The following is a 21,338-nucleotide window of genomic DNA, read 5'->3' as shown; positions in this document are numbered from 1 at the left end:
GACAGAATATTAAAAAGCAAAGACATTACTTTGCCAACAAAGTCCATCTAGTTAAAGCTATGTTTTTTTCCAGTAGTCATGTATGGATGTGAGAGTTGGACCATAAAGAAAGCTGAGCGCCAAAGAATTGATGCTTTTGAACTGTGGTGTTGGAAAAGACTCTTGAGAGTCCTGTGGACTGCAAGGAGATCAAACCAGTTCATCCTAAAGGCAATCAGTCCTGAATATTCATTGGAAGGCTGATGCTGAAGCTGAAGCTTGCAATACTCTGGCCACCTGATGCGAAGAACTGACTCATTAGAAAAGACCCTGATGCTGGGAAAGATTGAAGGCAGGAGGAGAAGGGGACGACAGAGGACTAGATGTTTGGATGGAATCACTGACTCAATGGACATTAGTTTGAGCAAACTCTGGGAGTTGGTGATGGACAGGGAAGCCCGGCATGCTGCAGTCCATGGGGTTCACAAAGAGTGGGACATGACTGAGAAACTGAACTGAACTGAACAAAGCAACAAATCAAAAAGGTCAGTAAACTTCCAGCATGTGAAACATGAAGAAACTCCACCAAGATACATCCTAATCAGGGGACAAAGAAAAAAATCTTAAAAGTAGCACACTGCAGAGCAACAAAGATAATTCAAAGAAGTCTCACTGGAAACGTCACAAGCAAGGGACAGTGGAGTAATGGATCTTAAGTTGTGAAAAAAAGCAAGTTGTGAACCTAGAATTCTATATCCAGTGAAACTATCTTTTAAAAATGAAGGTAAAATAAAGACTTTTCAGACAAAGGAGCATTGAAGAGATCATCACCAGATCTACACCACAAGGAATGTTAAAAGAATTCTTTCAGGCAGAAGCAAAATGCTACCAAACAGAAACCTGGATCTATGTAAAAAAATACAGACCACCAAAAACAGTCAAAACACTTTTTTTCCTTATTTTTAAATTTCTTTAAAAGACAATCATCAAAAAAGAAAACAAAAGATAATCATCTAAAAGACAATTGTCAAGGAAAAAAAAAAGGCAATCATCTATTTAAAGCAGGAGGAGTTCATAACATATTTATAATACAAGGGAAACAAACCACAAAACAGCAGAAAGGCCTAGAGAGGAACATATTGCTACCAGGTTCTTACGCTATAGATAAAAAGCCTAGATAGGTTAAAAGTAAATAACAGAAGATGTATCATGCTAACATTAATGGGAAAAAAAAAAAAAACCAGAAGCAACTTATTAACACCAAAGTAGAATTCAGAGCAAAAAATATTATCAGGAATAAAGAAGGTCATTTCCTGACAACAAAGTGGTCAATTTTGACACAAAAGGAGTTCAAAAAAATGTTCACTGAAAGAAAAAGTTTTCCAGATTTAGAAGTGAGCTTTTGCATCTGTGATGGGCTTCTATGACGGCTCAGTGGTAAAGAATCAACCTGTAACACAGGAGAGACAGGAGATGGGTTCAATCCCTGGGTTGGGAAGATTCCCTGGAAAAGTAAATGACAACCCACTCCAGCATTCTTGCCTGGAAAATTCCATGGACAGAGGAGCCTGGCAGGCTACAGTCTGTGGGGTTGAAAGAGTCGGACACGACTGAGCACACAAACATTTTGAAAATACAGGGCAAAAACTGTTTTCTGGCTTAGAACCTTTCATATGCTGAGTTTACAGTGTGACCTGTTAACATTTTAAGCACGCTAAAGAGAACTTCTAAAAAGTATATTAGAAAGAACATCTTATATAAAGACATCTATATGTATATCTACATCTATCTATCTATATCTATATCTCTCTCTTCACAAAAACACATCAAGCAGCTATGTTCGGTACTGTACAAAATTAGGTAGAGTCCTAGCCTTGATGACATAATATTGCCAACCTCTAAAAAGTACTTTACAAACTTCCAACTCCTTCCAGTTCTAGGTAAGCAGAGCAGGAACACTGTGCCTAATGTCAATGAAAATTTTTTTTATTTTCTTGATAAAGCACAGATGGACTGTCATTCCCTTCTCAAAAACCTCCAATGACTCCTCTACTGCATATAAAGACAGACATCTTCAGTCACAGGTAATCAAAGACCTCCACAATCTGTCAGGGTCAGCCTATCTTCACAGATTTGTCTCCCCAAGGCCGTTCCTTCATCAGCTTTCTATTACCTGGCATATTCATTCTTCTGTTTATGTTGTTCCTTCCTCCATCTCCATCTGCCAAAGCCCCACACATCATTTAAGGACTAGATTCCCAGTGTGGTCTGGGTAAATCAATTCTTTCCGATTTAATCTCATTTCTGAGCTCATTCCTTTCCACATTTATGTTAGCAATCCTAAAAATGATTTTTGAAATCCACTATTTATATTTGTCAGTCTTCCCCAGAACACTATGAATTCCCAAAAAGCAAAAATCGTATCTTATTCTTATAAGTTCCAGAGGGTCACAATACCGTACAACAGGTCCTAAACATGTCATAAATTAGGATGGTAAGATACTAGCAAGGCAAGAATTGACATGTTGAATAACAAAATCAATTTTTAAAAACTCAATATTCTTGAAACCCAACGAGAAAACAACCCAATTAAAAAATGGGCAAAGATATTAATAGACACTTCATTAACAAAGATATACAGATGGCAAATAGGCACATGAAAAGATGTCCCACATCTTATGTCATCAGGAAAATGCATATTCAAACAATGATGTACCACTACATACTTAGTAGAATGACCAAAATCCAGTCACTGACAACAACCAAACACTGGTGGGAATGTGGAATAACGGGAATTCTCATTCACTGATGCTAGGAATGCAAATTGGTACAATGCCACTTTGGAAGACAACTGGGCAATTTCTTACAAAACTAAACATATTCTTACCATAAGATCCAGCAATCATGCTCCCTGGTATTTACCCAACAGAGTTAGGTAAAACTTATATAAAACACAAAAACCTGCACATGGATATTTTTAAGTTTTATTAATAATTGTCAAAACCTGGAAATAATCAAAATGTACTTCAGAAGGTGAATGGATAAAATAGTGGTACATCCAAACAATGGAATATTATGCAGTGCTGAAAAGAAATGGGTTATCAAGCAAAGAAAAGACTTAGAAAAAGCTTAAATTTGAATTATAAAGTGAAGAAAGTCAATCTGAAAAGGCTACACAGTGCCTGATTCCAATTATAGGACAATTCTGAAAAAGGTAAAACTATGGTGACAAAAAGATCAGTGGTTGCCAGGGGTTAACAGAGGGAAGGAAAGACGGGGAGCACAGAGTATTTCTAGGGTGGTGAAAACTACTCTGAATGATACTATAATGGTAGATACATTCCATTATACATTTATCCAAACCCAGACAATTTACACCAACAAGGGTGAAGAATAAGGTAAACTAGGAACTTTGGGTGATGATGTGTTAATACAGGTTCATCAATTGTAACAAATGTTCCAGTCTACTAAGGGATGCTGATAAGGGGGAAATTTATGCATGAATTAGAGCAGGGAAAGCAAATACTGGAAATCTCTGTGCCTTCCACTTAAAACTGCTTTAAAAAATAAAGTGTATTAAAAAGAAGAAACTCAATATTGGATCTAACTTATTTTTAAGTAAATATACATTGTTTCAATATTAAGAAGCAAAGCAAACTCTGCAAAGGTACTGGGAAAGATATTGACACAGTACCAAAAATCAGCTGTGTGAAATACACTCATCCTAGAAAGCTGCTCAACTCCACCACAGAAAATAAAACTCTAAACTAGTTGTTCAATAACTGTCCTGCAGCATTTACTGAGCAAACATTTCTACAAAACATTCTGTATGCATTTTAACTTTTAAAAAGAGACTAAAAATTATGATACAAAATGTAAATTATCCAGGGACCCAGAAACTTCCAGTCTTTTAGTAGTTGTTCTTTCAAACTTCAACAATTATCAAACACCAACTACTTTTAAAACATAGCGTTGGGGAGGCAATACAAAGGCACAAAGATAACCTACTTCCTGACCTCAAGGAGTTTACATTCTAGGAGATACATAATAAACCATGAGAATAAATGCTGCAATTAAGGTATATACTCTGTGAGATCCCAGGAAAGAAGTGGGATACAGATAAATGAAAGTATATAGAAAAGATGGCATTTAAGCTAAGGAGGATTTGAAAGCTGAAAATGGCGCTAGTGCCAATGCACAAGACATAAGATGCGAGGGTTCGATCCCCGGGTTAGGAAGAGCCCCTGGAGAAGGAGATGGTAATCCACTCCAGTATTCTTGCCTAGAGAATCCCATGGACAGAGGAACCTGGCAGGTCCCAGTCTATGGGGTCGCAAAGAGTCGGACACAGGCTGAAGTGACTGAGCACGCATGCAACTTTGAAAAGGCAGAGATGGCACTCCAGGCTGAAGGACAGGAGCAAAGGAATATCAAAGCACATCTTCAAGAAAACGGGCCCAGGACTGGGGATGATTCTGGAATAGCTGAAGCATACATCTGTGAAGAGTTGAGGGTGGACAGTAGACAAGATTTATTGTTGAGACCGATGACCTAAGCGAGGGAAATGAAATTCTATTCTGAAGAAAACAGTGAAAAATCTCCGGGAATTTTTTTAAGTTAGGAAAGAAACAAGTCTTTATTCCTTAAAATTAAAAATAAATATATGCCCATCCCCAAACTGCTGTATAACAATCTTTGAAATTTAAAAAATAATAATTATTGCTGTTTGCGAATTGGTGACATTTTGGAACTAGGTTATTGAAAAATCAGAATCAAAAATTACAGTACGGGGAGAATGCAGGCTTCCCATTGAGCTTTAACACACGAGCATCCCTCAAGACATTAACTTGAGCTGGGCTTGTCATCCATAGTCAAATCCTCCAAAATCAATAAATCTATCCTAATTTCTCTCCTCCCAGACTCAATCAATGAAAGAGCACTAAAGAAATTTCTTAAAATCTACTGTCTCTTTAAGGATAAACTGAAGTTAAGATTTCCAAGAGACCTGTATTTTATTTTAAAGGACCCAGGTTCTTATCAATTACGTTATCAAACTGCCTATCTGAAAAAACATAATGACGGCTAGTTTGAACCTCGCTGGCTTATGAGAACAAACTAACCTCCCCACGTCCCCCCAAAACAGTCAACGAGTAACAAAAGTCATCGTCCTAAAGTTTCCAGGCAGCACAAGGCAAGGCAAATTAATACCCACTCCAAGATGTACAGTTATTTTAAATCCCCTTTATCGGACCAATTCACAGCACTTTTCAAATCACTGGTCAAACTTCTCCGCCCGAGACTCATCACAGCCACGTCCGGCAGCATGCGGAGCACCCATCAACGTAACAGAGACTCAAAGTACCAGCAGGCTGCCCAGGGGGAAAGCTCGCCAAGGTCTCAACCGCATGGGAAGACCGTGGGGAAGAGGCGCCGCGGTCCAGGCCCACCCGGACAGAGTGAGGACCCGGCTGCCGGCGCGTTAGGCGCAGGGGTTGGACCCCGAGGCGCCTCTCCGCCGCCATGTGCCGCCGCTCGGCAGAGAAGGAGGTTATATAACAAACTCCCGGAGCCGTGGAGCGTGCCGCACCCGCCAACGCCCGCCTTCCTTCCCTCGCGCCGGCTCCGCGAGCCCGGCCGCCGCTGCGCGCTGAACGGCCATAAGCATGGCCTAGGCCCGGCGCGAGGAGGGCCCGGCGGGCCAGGCGCGGCGGGAGAAGCCGGGCCGCGGCTCCGGGCCCAGGCCGCGCCGACCCACCCTCCGCCGCCCCGGCCCAACCCCCTGCTTCCCTTCCCCCTACCAGAGAAGGGCGGGTGACCGAGCCGCCGCGGCCGCAGAATCCAGTGGGCGCGCGAGGCGAGGCGCGAGCTCCTCCCGCGCGAGTCCGTCACAGCATCTCCCGGGAGACACGGCCGCCACCGGCAGGGCGCGCTCACCTCCGCCCCGCGGAAGCCGCTTGCCTCTTCGCGGGCCTCCGCCTGCGACCGCCCCAGCCAGATCAGATCCACACCCCCCCCACTTCGCGAGCGCCTTCGCCGGCTGCAGACCGGCCGACCGCTCAGCGCGTAAAACACAGCCGGTGCCTGCGCCGCGGTTCCGGGTCCTCCCCCACGCGACTCTGCCTCTGCCTCCTCCGCTTCGGCAGCGCAGGCCCGGCTTTGCGCATTACCCCCGGCAGGCACACGGAGTCCCACTCACCGGGGAGGGGAGGGGAGGGGCGGGGAAGGGCGGGGAGGTGGGCGACAGAGAGGAGATCGCGGCGCGGAGACCTGAGTTCTCGCGAGGGTTCGGGCCTCTGGCGCCTGCTCTGCGGGAATTTCAAACTCTCCGCGAAAGAACGTAGGGGGAGGGAAAGGGAGGATAGGAAGCAGGGTCTGGAAGGGCCGGGTATTTACATAAAATAGGAGCTCCCCGCCTCCAAAGAGCTGAAGGGAACAAAGACTACGAGTCCCATAATGCTTTGCGCGTTAAGCCTCTTTGGCCGCCCAGCCCTTGAGCCCAGGGCGGACTTGGTAGTCTGCACCCGAGGTAGGGCCCGCCTCCCTATCCCTCCCGGAATCTTCCGTGGCGGGAGAGTTGTCACATTATCTACTGGCTCCGCTTGCTGGCGGCCGAGTGATAATCTTTGCCCTCGGTGTTTTTCGTTCTCCCTGCTCCGACTTTCTCTGCCGGGGCGCCTGACTTTGGGGGAAAGCTTCTTTCCCCCTCTCCTATATGTTTAAATATGCCATCGTGCTTTCGTGGCCAAGGTGCTCACGAGATCTAGTGTAATCTTCTAAATCAAAATTTTACCCCAAATCAGTGTTGCATATTTGGTCACCCTCGGGTTTCATTGTGGAATTTCTTTTATTTGTGGTTAATATCTTTGAAGTTGGTGGGCTTCCCTGGTATCTCAGTGGCAAAGAATCCGCCTGCAGTGCAGGAGAGGCGGGTTGGATCCGAGTTGGGAAAATCCCCTGGAGATTCCAGGATCTTCCCCTGGAAGATCCCCAAGGAAATGACAACCCCCTCCAGTATTCTTGCCTGGGAAATCCTATGGACAGGAGCTACATGATGGGCTACAGTCTATAGGGGTCGCAGAAGAGTTGGATGATGAAGCACACAGGATCTTTGACGTCAATCCCAGCACCACACACTTCTCAAACAGATGTGGAATATAACCATAATGAAAGTGAAAATAATAATAAATAAGAAAAATAATAAAACGGGAGATAGGGGTAGGATTCTAGCAAGCCACTTTTGTTTTAACCAGGAAAGTTTATCCTTTTCTGTTATCCTTTCCCATATGATTTTTGTCAAAGTTTGTCTTTTAGAAATGTGATATTCTTTTTTCCCTATGTTTTTTGTCTCTTTATTGACAGAGATCTCTAAAAGTAACGGGCGTGTGTGCTAAGTAAGTCACTTCAGTCGTGTCCGACTCTCTGCGACCCTAGGAACTGCAGCCCGCCAGGCAGGAGTGGGTTGCGGTGCCCTCCTCCAGGGGATCTTCCCCACCCAGGAATGGAACACAGGTCTCCAGCATTACAGGCGGATTCTTTATCCACTGGGCCATCAGAAACACAGTGATTTACGAAAGGTACTGGCTAAGTTGTGGCAGAGAAAAAGTTAAAGAGGTTTTTGATTGTCTTAACTATTTTAAATAGACTTCTCCAAACAGAAACTGCTCTGCAGTCAGATGTGCGAATTCATGTCCTTGTCTTGCTCTCCATTTTATACTTCCTTTCCTTGGCACCATTTTATCCTCAATTCATAGGTGCTGTACTTCTCTGTAATCTGAAGAAGTAGATTCTCAACTCCAGAATGCTGGTAGAGCAAGGATAACTTAGCGGTTCAACGGATTCCTTAGACAAGCATTTGTTACCAGTTGTAAAATTCAAAATCATCGTACTTATCCAAACTGAGTCTCTAAAACTATCCTTCAGATTTTAGTCTTTCTTTCCATAATTACTGACAGAATGCTGGTGTGGTTTCTGTACGGTTGTCCATAATCTGGGCCAATCCTACCTGTCCTGTTTTATTTCTCTGCGTAGTTCCTGGGAATCTTTTCTTCACTTCCCTGCAAACATGTTTCTGCTTCTCATCATCTTCCACTGAAAATGGTCCAACTAAGACTCTTTTCTCTCAAAACCTTCTCAACTTCAGTCCATATTAATCACTAAAAACTTGTACTGAAAATATGCTGTGTGTATTATTTTATGTCTGCCTCCCCTTTTGACTCTGACTCCATCCATCCACCCAATGCCCCATCTCTCAGCTACACTGAAAACAGACTGGATCTTATACTTTTTTCAAATGCTTCCCTCATAACTACTAGCTTTTTTGTTTCAATTGCTTTGTAAACTGAATTTCTACTTTAAAGCTCTCATTCATTCATCTTTTCTCTTTTCAGTCATTTAATCATATGCCAAGGACTTCCCTGGAGGCCCAGTGGTTAAGACTCCACACTTTCGATGCAGGGGGCAGGGGTTCAATCCCTGGTCAGGGAACTAAGACCCCACACGTCCTGAGCCTCAACCAAAAAGTTGAAGGAAAAAGCACATGCCAAATTGTTTTCGTTTCAAGAGATGCTAATAAGTATTGAAATGTAAACAAAAATCTGGGTTTGGTAGTCAGATGAGTTTGAGGAAAAGATAAAATAAAATTAAACATTTCTTTTATGTAATACCTCACTACCTTTAATATGTTCAGCATTTCCCAAAGTTGACCGTGGCATGAGTCCATCTATGCTTGTGGAACATTTTGTCTCATCAGTGTTCCACAGAATGGACTGGTAAACAAGGCTTCCAAGCTTCCTCTCACTGGAGGAAGCACTGTGTAGTGGAAAGAACATGGTTATTTGAAACCAGACAAACTCAAGTTTTAATCCATTTCACTACTTTCTTGAAACATAACTTTAATGGAATTGCTTTACTCTGTTGGCCTGTTTTCTCGCCTGAAAAGAAAGGCTGTTACTTATTTTCCTTTTAGAACTGTTGCAAAGAGTAGAGGGAAGTATGTGCCCCACTCAAAACTTCATTCTCTTTCTACCTATATGATCAGTTGTTAGTTATTTTGGTAAAAGGCTTAGAAAATGGTAATAACTAGTATGGACGCTTCCATTTGGAATGTTTTATTCAAGAGCTATTTCACTACCAATCCAGCACCCTGGTAGGAATAGACAGCCGTCTGATCTCAGAGAACTTAGAACCTCATTGAAGTGCTCTGAATTAGAACTCGTTTGTTTTGCAAAGTAATAGGAAAAAAAAAAAAAACATGATATTTTAGCAGCAACAACAAAACGGAGCTTGTCTGTCTCAGACAGTGGCAATGCCTCTGTCCTTATAGCTCTGTTTTCATCATTTTTGTGGAGATTGTTGGTTATAGCAAGCAGTACCCCAACCTTGATTTTTTCCAATTGACAATAAGATTGGTGGTGAAGAGTCACATTTTTCCTGTTTATTTCCAGTGATGGAATAGTGACCAGCATCTAAATAAATGCAAAAATAATTATTTCGTGAATGACTATATACCTATTGATTTCATCATTCAAAAAGCAAAATATATACAATATTTTGATCAAAAAGGACCCTACACATTTTCTAGGTTAAACATCTTGTTCTAAGGAAGGGGGAAACAGATTTGTCAAATGATTTTGGGATGAATTTTGTTTTGTTTAAAAAAATAGACATCGAATCAAATATATAGTTGTAAAGAAAAGCAATGTAAATATTTTCTTTCTTTAAAATATAGTCTTTGTGCACTTGAAAAAAAATTGTTTTTCATTAATGGTACCCCCCCAAAAGTCATAGATTTTCTTCCAATGAACACTAGTAATATTTGCATAAACATGGTACTAAAAGTTAATTTCTTTTTAAAAATTATTTCCCTTTCTACCTCTCCCTTTCTTTCACATCTTCCTCTTTTAAAGCTACTTTAAATTCTGTTTATGTTTTAATTAAATGTTTTAATTAAAACTATCATGGTTATGATTTCTCTGTTTCTTAACCCCAAACACCACTGTTAGTGATGGATCCTGAAATTCTGCTAGGTGAGCTACAGGTTATGTACTTACATATCACTGCATTTTTCATTTTCAATCTTTAATTCCTCAAGACTCATGCTTGCCTTAGAGCATTGTTATACCAAATTATAGAGGGCACATAGTAGTTTTTATGCTTCTTTTAGTCAACGGTGTTGTAAGTATTGCTCACAAGTCACAAATCTTCCACTTGCCTGAAGCTTCCTGCCTCTAAGGAAGCCGTGTTAAAAGTTGACTCTGTGGTGTTGGAAAGCGATGGACATGAGAACAGTCGGGTCTGATACTCTACTGAGGGAATAGGTCACCCATTTTAACAAATGCTGTGTGCCTCTTTTGTAGGTGGATTCTCAGCCTTATTTTTTCTTGTAAGTTTATTTTAATCCCATTGAATTTGCATGTGCTGTGTTAACTGTGATGTTTACATGGTGCTGGGTAAGTTTTCAAGGCATGTTAAATTTTTAGTTGTAACAATATCTCTACATGGTTTAAATGATAAACTATGGGGATTTCCCCCCCCCCCCCCCGCCTTTTTCCTTTTCTATCTTTACTCCTTCTTGGGTCCTCTGTATGGCATTTTAATAAATTTTAGTAGACTTGTTGCATTTGATTGAAGAAAAGCATAGGTGACATGATATTAATTTTTCACCATGAAATGCCTGAAAACTAAAACAAGATGTCAACTAGGATGCCCTAAGTGGAAAATCAGCAGTGGAATGCCTGGAATAAAGTTCAGAATCCCTGAGAACATTCTTCTCCAAATAAGTTTGCAAATAAGTTTAGCAAATAAGTTTGACTGTCAAAGATTTTTAGGGTTTAGGAGTGAATTATTTATTAGCAGACCTCATAATTCTTACTTAGTGAAGAAAACAATATAGAACTTCAATGAAACCAAAGTTGCATCTTTAAGAATCCAAATCGTATTTCTCAAGTGATATTTTTCAGAATAGTTTTATTTTGTTTCAGTTCCCTATCATTTCTTCATGTATTTATTTGTTCATCTGTCAAATACTTATCGAATGCTTTTGATGGGCTAGTCTTTACTTAAGGCACTGGGAATACAGATCTTGGTAAGACCATTATCTGTGTCTCAGCAATGAAATCAGGACAGCATATTTAAATGGCAAATTACTTTTAATTTGAAGTATTTTTTATTAAAAATCCTTTAAAATCAAAGAGAACCACAACCCTTTCCCTTTTTTGGCCCACCAGGCAGTGCAGCATGCAGGATCTTAGTTCCCCAAGCTGGAATCTAACCCTCACCCTCCACAGTGGAAGCAGAGATTCTTAACATTGGATCCTCAAGGAAGTCCCTAACTCTTTTTGATGCATCTTATTGATAATTATGATGAACGCTCAGTTCAGCATACTAGTCTGTCATTGGAATATTCTAGTTTCATATTCTGGTTTTGGTCAAGCAGATATTCACTGGAGTTGGTTGGGTCACAGGCTTATTTCCTGGAGTTGGATGAAAGACACTTTGAAAGAAGGCCTGGTTTTAAAAAAAAAAAATTCTCCTGTCAATGCAGGAAATGCGGGTTCAACCCACATTTCTTCTGGGTCCAGAAGATCCCCTGGAGGAGGAAATGGCAACCCACTCCAGTATTCTTGCCTGGAAAATTCCATGGACAGAGAAGCCTGGCGAGCTACAGTCCTTGGGGTCTCAAAGAGTTGGACTTGACTAAGCGGCCTGCATGACATGGGTTACATTTGGAGTGTTTTTGAGTGACCCCTCTATAATCTCTCAGATTTCTTTTGTTCTTCTGATTCTGCATTCTCTTAAAGAGTCTAAATTTAAAGTTAGGTAACTACTCTTCATTACCTTTGTCACAGATTATGGACATGAAAGTTTAGTACAGTGGGTAAATTTCAGATATTAATTATAATACAGTGAGTGCTTTGGTTAAGAGTGAATGATGAGGCACAACCTCATTACCTATGTTCCCCCAGCACTTATGCTTCTGTGTTGTAAGGAGGTTCTTAGAGTCTTCTCAGTGATTAATGCAGCAATCAATTATGTAATCTTTTAATTCTATCTCAGACACACATCACCTCATCAATGGAGCAGCTTTTGGAAAAATAGACACTTGGTAAATCTTTAGTAAATAAGTCTGAGGAGCTTTCCCTTCAGCAGGGTAGACTGTGGAAATCAGGTAGGGATGGACACGCCAGAACTACTGTGTAAGAATTCTTGTCTTATTGAATTACTGTGTTCAGAGATTAGAAAAGAAGACCAAGTGTCTTTCAGTTTGAAGGTCATGAAGATTTTATGAAGCAAAACTCAGTCCTACTAATACTATAAGACTTAGATAGAGTCACGTTGCAGGAACATTAAAGGACAAAGTGATGTGTTAAAAACAACTTTCGCCGACTTGGGTATAATTCCAGCTGATTTGGAAACCATTTGTTATGTAGATGAAATCTCAGTAAGTCTTTTGATGACAGTTGGAGTTCCTTAAAAATCCAATGCCTTTGTTCATTTTATTTCATTAAAATCATTTCCTTCCTTTGCACATTCGAAACCTGCATAATATTAACCTCCTAGAGAAGAGGAGATCTGAGACAGTAGCTCCCAACTTCATGTCAGCCCTCAATTCCCTCCAGACCTCAGGGGCTCACAGGCCAGTAACACCCTGAATGAGCTGCATTCCATTCTAGACTGGCCTCAACACAAATGCAGTGGGGTCAGTCCCTCGAATATGTGGTTTAAGGCAGCATTATCCTGAGAATTTCTTTGAATATGTGAAGTACTTTGGGAAGCAGCGTGTTAAAAAGTACTGAATTCAGGGGAAGGAGATGTAAATGAAGCCTGATTTCTAAAGTGACCCTTTGCTGTCTGTGCATCCATGACAAAGACCTTAAACTATCCAAGCTTCTATTTCTCACCTGTTGTAAAGATTATGTGTAAAAATATGTAGTAAACCTTTAACTTCTACCAAATATTTGCTATTGCTAACACTTTGCTGGCCATCAGATGATTGATTGAAGCTGTGTAAATAAGAACAATATGTGACAGTATAGAACAGATTTCTTCATGGTTTTGGATGAGCTGTTCTGCACAAATATCAGGCTACATTCTATCATTGTATTAAGATTTTTTTAAGTAGCTGGTCCGTGATTTTTTTTTTAATGTTAATCTGCCTAGTCTGTAATTTCATATGCGTGTGTACGTGCTGCATTGTTTCAGTCATCCCAACTCTGGAGAATCCATAGGGATTCTCTAGGCAAGAATACTGAATTGGGTTGCCATTTTCTCCTGCAGGGAATCTTCCCAACCCAGTGGTTGAACTCTCGCCTCCAGCAGCTCCTGCATTGCAGGCAGATTCTTTATTGCTGAGCCACAGGTGAAGCCCAATAGACAACCATCAGGGCCTAAGTGCCTGTTTCTCATTTTTTACAACTGGAAGAAAATAAATTATCCTTTATGACACAACTGCAAGCCATGTAAATAAAATCTATTCTCCAGCCCACTTTAAAATGTTAACATGGATAATTAGATGGCAAACAAAACATAACTGAGATCTGAAAGAGAAACAAAACATTTCCAGCTTAATGAACCAGAAGAAAAAAATTTTTACAACATAATTGCTGCTATTATCTGAAATGTTGGCAGCAAGTTAATAGAAAGGGCACTCCAGACAAAAGAGGTTAATGAACGATGTTACTGTTTGCACATAGTTGAGAAGCCCGCCGCCTTGAAATAGGAAAGGGTTCAAGGATCCATTACAGCATCTATTACCCTGTATTCTGATTACTCTTTATAAGTTATCTTCCTGACTACACTGTGAGCTTTATTAAGGCAGAGAAAAAGTCTGTTATTTTTTTTTCCCCACAGAACTTGGCAAGGTACCTAGCATCCAGTAAGTATTCACTTTTTTTGAATGGATGAATTAATGAGTGAGTGAATATACTTTTTCTTCTGCCCATGGAGTTAGGAAAACAAGACAAAAAAGGGTAAAGAGATATCTATTAGTAAAAACAAACATGGGAATCTTCCATTAATAACAATTAGATTCTGTGAGAGATGGGTTTTATTAATAATTTACAACTCATATTGATGCAGCTGGATCAGACCTGGAGGAGATCCATCTCCTGACGGACAGTGCGGATGCTATCAGAGGAGAGGCAGGCCCTCTGCAGGACGCTCTTCAAAGAACTCACAGTTCTCCCTGAGGAACTCCTTGGGTGTGGTTTGTGCTGAGGAACTTGACAATTTCTAACCAAAGACTTGGTTCAATTAGAGAAGTCTTCCTATCTATTGCCATTTTAAATCTTCAGTGCCCTGAGAAGTTGTAGACAACAAAAAGATGACAGAAATCTAAAGCTTGCAATAATTCCATAAACATGGGTATTTTAGCCTTTTTTTGTCGGGGGTGAGGGATGGAGGCAGCTGATTGTCTTTCCTAAGAGAGTGAGCAATGAAAATGCTAAACCCTTCCCACCTATTGACAGTCAGGTTATCACCCTCATGTCATTGCCTTTTGACTCTCCTGATCCCCTATTCTTTAACCTAGGCTTGTTTTTTTTGTTTTTTTTTTTGTTTTGTTTTTTCACATGGACCACCCTGATCACTTTCTGAGTTTTTCTGGACCCACCTTAACATGATAGAGTCCTCCATCCAAGCTGCAAAATTTTCCTCTGGTCTCCCTACAACATGGTTTTACTTTCACTCTCTTCCCAAGCTTGTTCTTGCCTGTTGTCACTTTTTTAAATTATGCAGTTCTTTTTTTTTTTTCCTTAACATGGTTCCTATCATTTTCTCAATTTTTATCCCACCTGATTCATTACTGACTTTTAGTCTTCTGAGAAGTTTCCTTATCCTCTTGGACAATTATAAATTTCCTGGCATTTACACAGCCAACTATTGAGCTTGTTTTTGAAGTTGAAAAGAAGGGTGATGAGAGAGATGGCATCTGGCTGACAACCCCTGCACACCCTCCCAGGGTAATATCACCATGAGCCTGGCTCTATTCTTGCCCTTGGAAATTCAGAAACATGGCCATGCCAATTCTTCTAGAACTCCTCTGTCTCAAGGAAACTGACTTGTAGAAACCACACTCATAAGAAATTCATGTTGTTGTTGTTCAGTCAGCTAGTCATATCAAACTCTTTGTGACCCTATGGACTGAAGCACGCCAGGCCTCCCTGTCCCTCACCATCTCCTGAAGTTTGCCCAAGTTTGCACTGGTGATGCCTTTCATCTATCTCCTCCTCCGACGCCCTCTTCTCCTTCTGCCCTCAGTCTTTCCCACCATCAGGGACTTTTCCAAGAGTCGGCTGTTCGCATCAGATGACCAGAATACTGGAGCTTCAGCTTCAGCATCGGTCCTTCTAAGGAGTATTCAGGGTTGATTTCCCTTAAGATTGACTGGTTTGATCTCCTGGCTGTCCAAGGGACTCTCAAGAGTGTTCGAAAGCATCAATTCTTCAGCATTCAGCCTTCTTTGTGATCCAACTCTTGCATTCATGCATGACTACTGGAAAAACCATAGCTTTGACTCTGCAAACCTTTGTAAGCAGAGTGATATCTCTGCTTTTCAACACACTGTCTAGGTTTATCATAGCTTTCCTACCAAGAAGCAATCATCTTCTGATTTCATTGCTACAGTCACCATACACAGTGATTTTAGAGCCAAGAAGAGGAAATCTGCCACCACTTCCACATTTTCCCCTTCTATTTGCCATGGAGTAATGGGGCCGGATGCCTTGATCTTAGTTTTTTTTTAATATTTAGTTGATCTTAGTTTTTTTAATATTTAGTTTTAAGCTGGCTCTTTCACTCTCCCCCTTCATTCTCATCAAGAGGCTTGTTAGTTCCTATTCACTTTCTGCCATTAGAGTAGTATCATCCGCAACAACCTCAGGGTTGTTGATGTTTCTCCTACCTATCTTGATTCCAGCTTGTAACTCATTCAGCCCAGCATCTCATGGTGTGCTCAGCATATAGCTTAAACAAACAGGGTGACAGCAGACGTTTATAAACCCAAATTCTTATGTCTTCACTTACAATACATTGTAGTAGTGGATACATTCTTGGATCCCTATAACTCATATCCAGAGCACCATCTTTTCTGATAGTGAGGTACCTGGGAGATAGAATAATCAAAAGATTACCTGGTGAATGTGAAATAAAAGTTTAGAAAGGGGTATTGTTTTGGGAGAGATCTCATCCAGGCCTGGGAAGCATGATGACTCATAATTGCCTCACAACAGAAGAGTTGTGTTCGATAAACATGCCCAACTCAAGAAGGTCCTTGACTTCCTTTCCCACCCTGGGTTCACCATCACCAGTCTGAGTACAAGGTCAATCCAGACAAAGCCCAGTAGAACAGCTCAGGATTTAGCTGATGAAACCATCAGGCTGGTCTCCTTGAGATTGTTTCCAGGTCACTGTGAGTAGTGTATTAGGTGTTTCTGCACCTCTCAACCAAACATTTATTCACATAATCTCTTAATTCATTTCCACTGATGGTCATGTCTATCCATGATACATGTGAATTTCATTTGTTTGATTTTTTGGAGGGCAATCTTTTTTCCGTTATTTATATTTTTTAATTGAAACATAGTTAATTTATAATATTATTTTAGTTTCAGGTATTTGGATAATGATTCAATACTTTTATAGGTTATACTCCCTTTAAAGATATTATAAAATAGTGACTATACTTCCCTGTGCTATGTAATATATCCTTGTTTCTTATCTATTTTATACGTAGTAGTTTGTATCTCTTAATCCCACACCCCTATCTTGCCCCTCCCCCCTTCTCTCATCCCACTGGTATCCATTAGTTTGTTTTCTGCATTTGTGAGTCTGTTTTTGTTTTGTTATATATATTTATTTGTTTTAAATTTTTATATTCCATGTATAAATGATATGTATAAAATAACATAATATTTATCTCTCTCTGTCTAACTTATTTCATAAGGATAATACTCTCTAGGTCCATACATGTTGCTGCAAATGGCAGAACTGCATTCCTTGTTAGGATTGAGTAGTATTCCACTGTGCATGTGTGTGTGTGTATATCACATCTCCTTTATCCATTCATCTGTTCTGTTGATGGACACCTGGGTTGCTGCCATATACTGGATATTATAAATAATACTGGTATAAACTTCCATATATGGACTGTTGTAAATAATACTGCTACTGGGGTGCATACATATTTTCAGGTTGATTTTTTTTGTCTTCTTCAGATATATATCCAGCAGTGGAATTGCTGGATCATCTAGTAGTTCTATTTTTAGTTTTTTTGAGGAAATCCCATGCTGTTTTCCACAGTGGAAAATTCAAACCCAGGTCTCCTGCATTACAGACAAATTCTTTACCATCTGAGCCACCAGGGAAGCCCCCCTTTCCACAGTGACTGTGCCAAATTACATTCCCACCAACAGTGTACAAGGGTTCCCATTTCTCCACATCCTCCCCAACATTTGCTAATCATAGACTTTTTGATGTTAGCCATTCTGGCAGATGTGAGGTATTACATCATTGTGATTTTGATTTCCTTTTCTCTAATAATTAGTGATGCTGAGCATCTTTCCAAGTGCCTGTTGGCTATCTGTATGTCTTCTTTGGAAAAATGTTTACTCAGGTCTTCTGTCCATTTTTAAATGGGATTGCTTATTTATTATTTCCCTTATTTTAATTTCTTGGACAATATCTTCTTCTCACCTCCATGAATTACTATGTACCAATTTCACTCTTCTATAATTCTAACAGAACATTTATAATAGCCACTGTTTTCCTCATATAACATATGCATTGTGAAATGATGGCAAGGAATGGGAGAGGGAAAGCACAGCAAAGAGAGAACATTCTAAAGAGCTGTTTGTTGAGGCCATCAGCTCATTCCTTGAACGTTGGGGGGATAGTGTGGTATTGGGGAAGAGCAGGGTGACCTGGGTTGGAATCCTGTCTCTAACACTCATGACCTATGAGACTGTGAGTGATTTACTTGATCTTTCTAAACCTGTGCTACTCTAAGTGTGACCTCAAGGAGATAAGGAGCTAGTGCCAGAAGATAAAATCATCTCTGTCACTAAGCACAATGACTTTTTCTTTCAAAGGGAAACTTTCTCAGTGGAGGAAGCTGTGCATTAATTTACATTCTGGTCCGGGCCCCTTATCAATGAAAATGGAAAATAGCACCAATTTTATGGGAATAAAATTAATGATGATACATGTTACATGCCTGGAATGCTAGGTATACAGTAAATAATGGTTTGTTATTTTGTTATTATTGTCACATAATTTAGCACTAACAACAAACTTTTCCAGCAAGTATAACCCAGCAACAGCCTCACAAACAAAAGAGAAGCAAGAGCCGAGGATTTTATATCCTGCCATTCATTTCATCATTTCAAGCCTTACCTCTCTAGGAATCTATTTTCTCATCTGTGGAGTAATAGTAGTGCCTACTTCTTAGAGTTGTTATAAGAACTAAATTACACGTGCTATGTAAAACACTGAGAACTGTGCCAAACACATGGTAGGTATTCAATAAACATTAGTTTCCTTTCCTTCCTTTATTTTCACCAGCTTTGAGGATACTTTTAAGAATATTGGAATAATATTTAGAGGAAACTGTAACCATACACAAAAACTTCCTAAAGGTAACAATAACTCCAGAACTCTAGAAAATAATTAGAGATAGGTGTAATCACACAGAAGGACCCCACTGGTGATTGCAGCCATGAAATTAAAAGACGCTTACTCCTTGGAAGGAAAGTTATGACCAACCTAGACAGCATATTAAAAAACAGAGACATTACTTTGCCAACAAAGGTTTGTCTAGTCAAGGCTATGGTTTTTCCAGTAGTCATGTATGGATGTGAGAGTTGGACTATGAAGAAAGCTGAGCGCAAAATTAATGCTTTTGAACTGTGGTGTTAGAGAAGACTCTTGAGAGTCCCTTCGACTGCAAGGAGATCCAACCAGTCCATCCTAAAGGAGATCAGTCCTGGGTGTTCATTGGAAGGAACGATGTTGAAACTGAAACTCCAATACTTTGGCCACCTCATGCGAAGAGTTGATTCATTGGAAAAGACCCTGATGCTGGGAGGGATTGGGGACAGGAGGAGAAGGGGACAACAGAGGATGAGATGGTTGGATGGCATCACCAACTCAATGGACATGAGTTTGGGTGGACTCTGGGAGTTGGTGATGGACAGGGAGGCCTGGCGTGCTGCAATTCATGGGGTCGCAGTCGGACATGACTGAGCGACTGAAGTGAACTGAACTGGTATAAATAAGAATACTATATTACAATATTTTCTTTAAATTAATTCTGTGAAAAGCAGAAAAATTCAAACTCTGGCTCAAACCAGCCACCAGTCATATTGGAAGCAGTGAGACTAAGTGTGCTTTGTCGCTCAGTCGTGTCCAACTCTTTGTCACCCCGTAGCCCACCAGGCTCCTCCATCCATGGGGACTCTCCAGGCAATAATACTGGCGTGGTTGCCATGCCCTCCTCCAGGGGATCTTCCCAACCCAGGGATCGAACCCAGGTCTCCCACATTGCAGGCGGATTCTTTACCATCTGAGCCACCAGGGAAGCCCAATGTCTCCTAAAGAGCTCTCTTCTGAATCACGGGCTTGGACTTCCCTGGCAGTCCAGTGGTTAAGACTCCACTGGACAATGCAGAGGACACAGGTTCAATCCCTGGTCTGGGAACTAAGATCCACATGCCATCAGGAGCGGCTGAAAAACAAAATTCAATTTTGAATTATATTTTTGAACCACAGGCTTTCCTTCCTGACAGAGCTGCTCTTTTCTCTGCATGATCCCCAAAGTGACAGATCCTTCCCAACTCCTCAAAGATCTCTCACATCCCCTATGCTTTCTTGCTATTGAGTATGGGGTCATTGAAAAAAGTCAAATTACTACTCTATTATATAATATTACTATCAATTACATACTAACAATTGTGGTTCTGCTAATATAAATGTATAGAAGGTACATTTTATAAGAGTTAAATGTATAGGGAATCTAAGCAGTTTATTGCTTAGATTTAGTTAAGCAAATAAATCTATTGCTTGCTGCTGCTGCTGCTAAGTCGCTTCAGTCGTGTCTGACTCTGTGCGACCCCAAAGAGGGAAGCCCACCAGGCTCCCCCGTCCCTGGGATTCTCCAGGCAAGAACACTGGAGTGGGTTGCCATTTCCTTCTCCAAAATCTATTGCTTAGATTTCATTATTTATTTAATTTATTGCTTCAGTAGTGTTTCATGTCATAAAGAGAAGTGGTATTTGTGTTTTATTTTTTATGTGGCTAGGTTTCAGTTATTGGAAGCCAAATGAATGAATAAGCTGTTGACATAATACAACATGAAAAGCTCTTTGCGTTGAGAATATGTCTCACCACTTTTATCCAGTCACCTCCTGCTTTTGCTTAATTTTTATTATTTGTGATCTTTTAGGAGAAAGAGAGAATTGATGTTTGAATATATAACTAGGATGGATGTTTGAATGCGATTCAGGTTTGCTACCCTTTGTGAAGCAATCCACAGCACTCAGAATCCTTTTAAAGTAATGCTCCCAAGCTAGAAACATCCAAACTACAGGGATTTGCAAAGATTATCGATATTTTATTGCTCCTATGCCTCCGTCACTTCCCAACTGAGTAACTTTGGGCTACTTAATCATGTCATGCATCAGTTTCCTCATCTGCAAAATGCAAAATCACAATAGTTTTAACTTCTAGGGTTATTGTGAAAATTAAATGATTTAAAGAGTATTAAAAACTACATACCTTCTCTATAGTTTTATTCACTGCTTGTCTCCAGCATATACTAGATACTTGATGAATATCTGTTAAATGCATGATTAAGTGATATTTCTTTTAGTCTGTATGTTTAATTCAGCTTCCCCACCCACCCACCTACCCACTCACAGTATCCAGTAACTTCTTTCCGGAAATTATTGCCTTTCTCAACTAAGCTGAAGAAGATCTGGAAAAAGAATTTGCCCATACCTCGGTCCTACTTTTGAAGCAGGATGTACCTACCATGGTTCTCTAAGAGTTTCCCCATTGCCAGCTTTTATCACATTCCTGAAATTCTGGTTAAATACTGGGTTTACTGTACTGTACTAAATGTTTCTTTATCACGTGCTCAAACCTCAGGCCTTCTTTGGAGAGACGCATAAGGGAACATAGGCCATCTCCAGTATATTGAAATGAGTTAACATGGCATTGCTAATTACTGTTTTATTCACTGGTAAGTTCTGAAAGATCATCAAAAACTGTAAATTGTAAATCAATCTCTCTGGATCAAGAGACTGGTCATTTAATTTAAGAAAACCTATATAATATCCTCAGTGATAAAAACAAAGAAACCTAAAAGT

The 21,338-nt window shown here is 40.4% G+C and overlaps 1 protein-coding gene across 2 annotated transcripts in view; it reads right to left on the bottom strand.

Annotated features, from left to right (window-relative positions):
• The window catches only part of AHCTF1 (AT-hook containing transcription factor 1), an 83,250-nt gene extending 77,136 nt beyond the window's left edge, over positions 1-6,114 (bottom strand). Inside the window, exon 1 of one of the 2 annotated variants that reach the window (XM_061160201.1) lies at positions 5,778-6,114. The gene's annotated coding sequence lies outside the window, so the exon portion shown is untranslated. The remainder of the gene's footprint in view (positions 1-5,777) is intronic. The other variant, XM_061160200.1, reaches the window with a different exon arrangement.
• Positions 6,115-21,338: the final 15,224 nt, after the last annotated feature.

This window comes from Dama dama, chromosome 14 (assembly GCF_033118175.1).
Source record: "Dama dama isolate Ldn47 chromosome 14, ASM3311817v1, whole genome shotgun sequence".
Lineage (NCBI taxonomy): Eukaryota > Metazoa > Chordata > Mammalia > Artiodactyla > Cervidae > Dama > Dama dama.
Note: the sequence above shows the minus strand (reverse complement) of the source record. Positions and strands in the feature narration are given on the sequence as shown.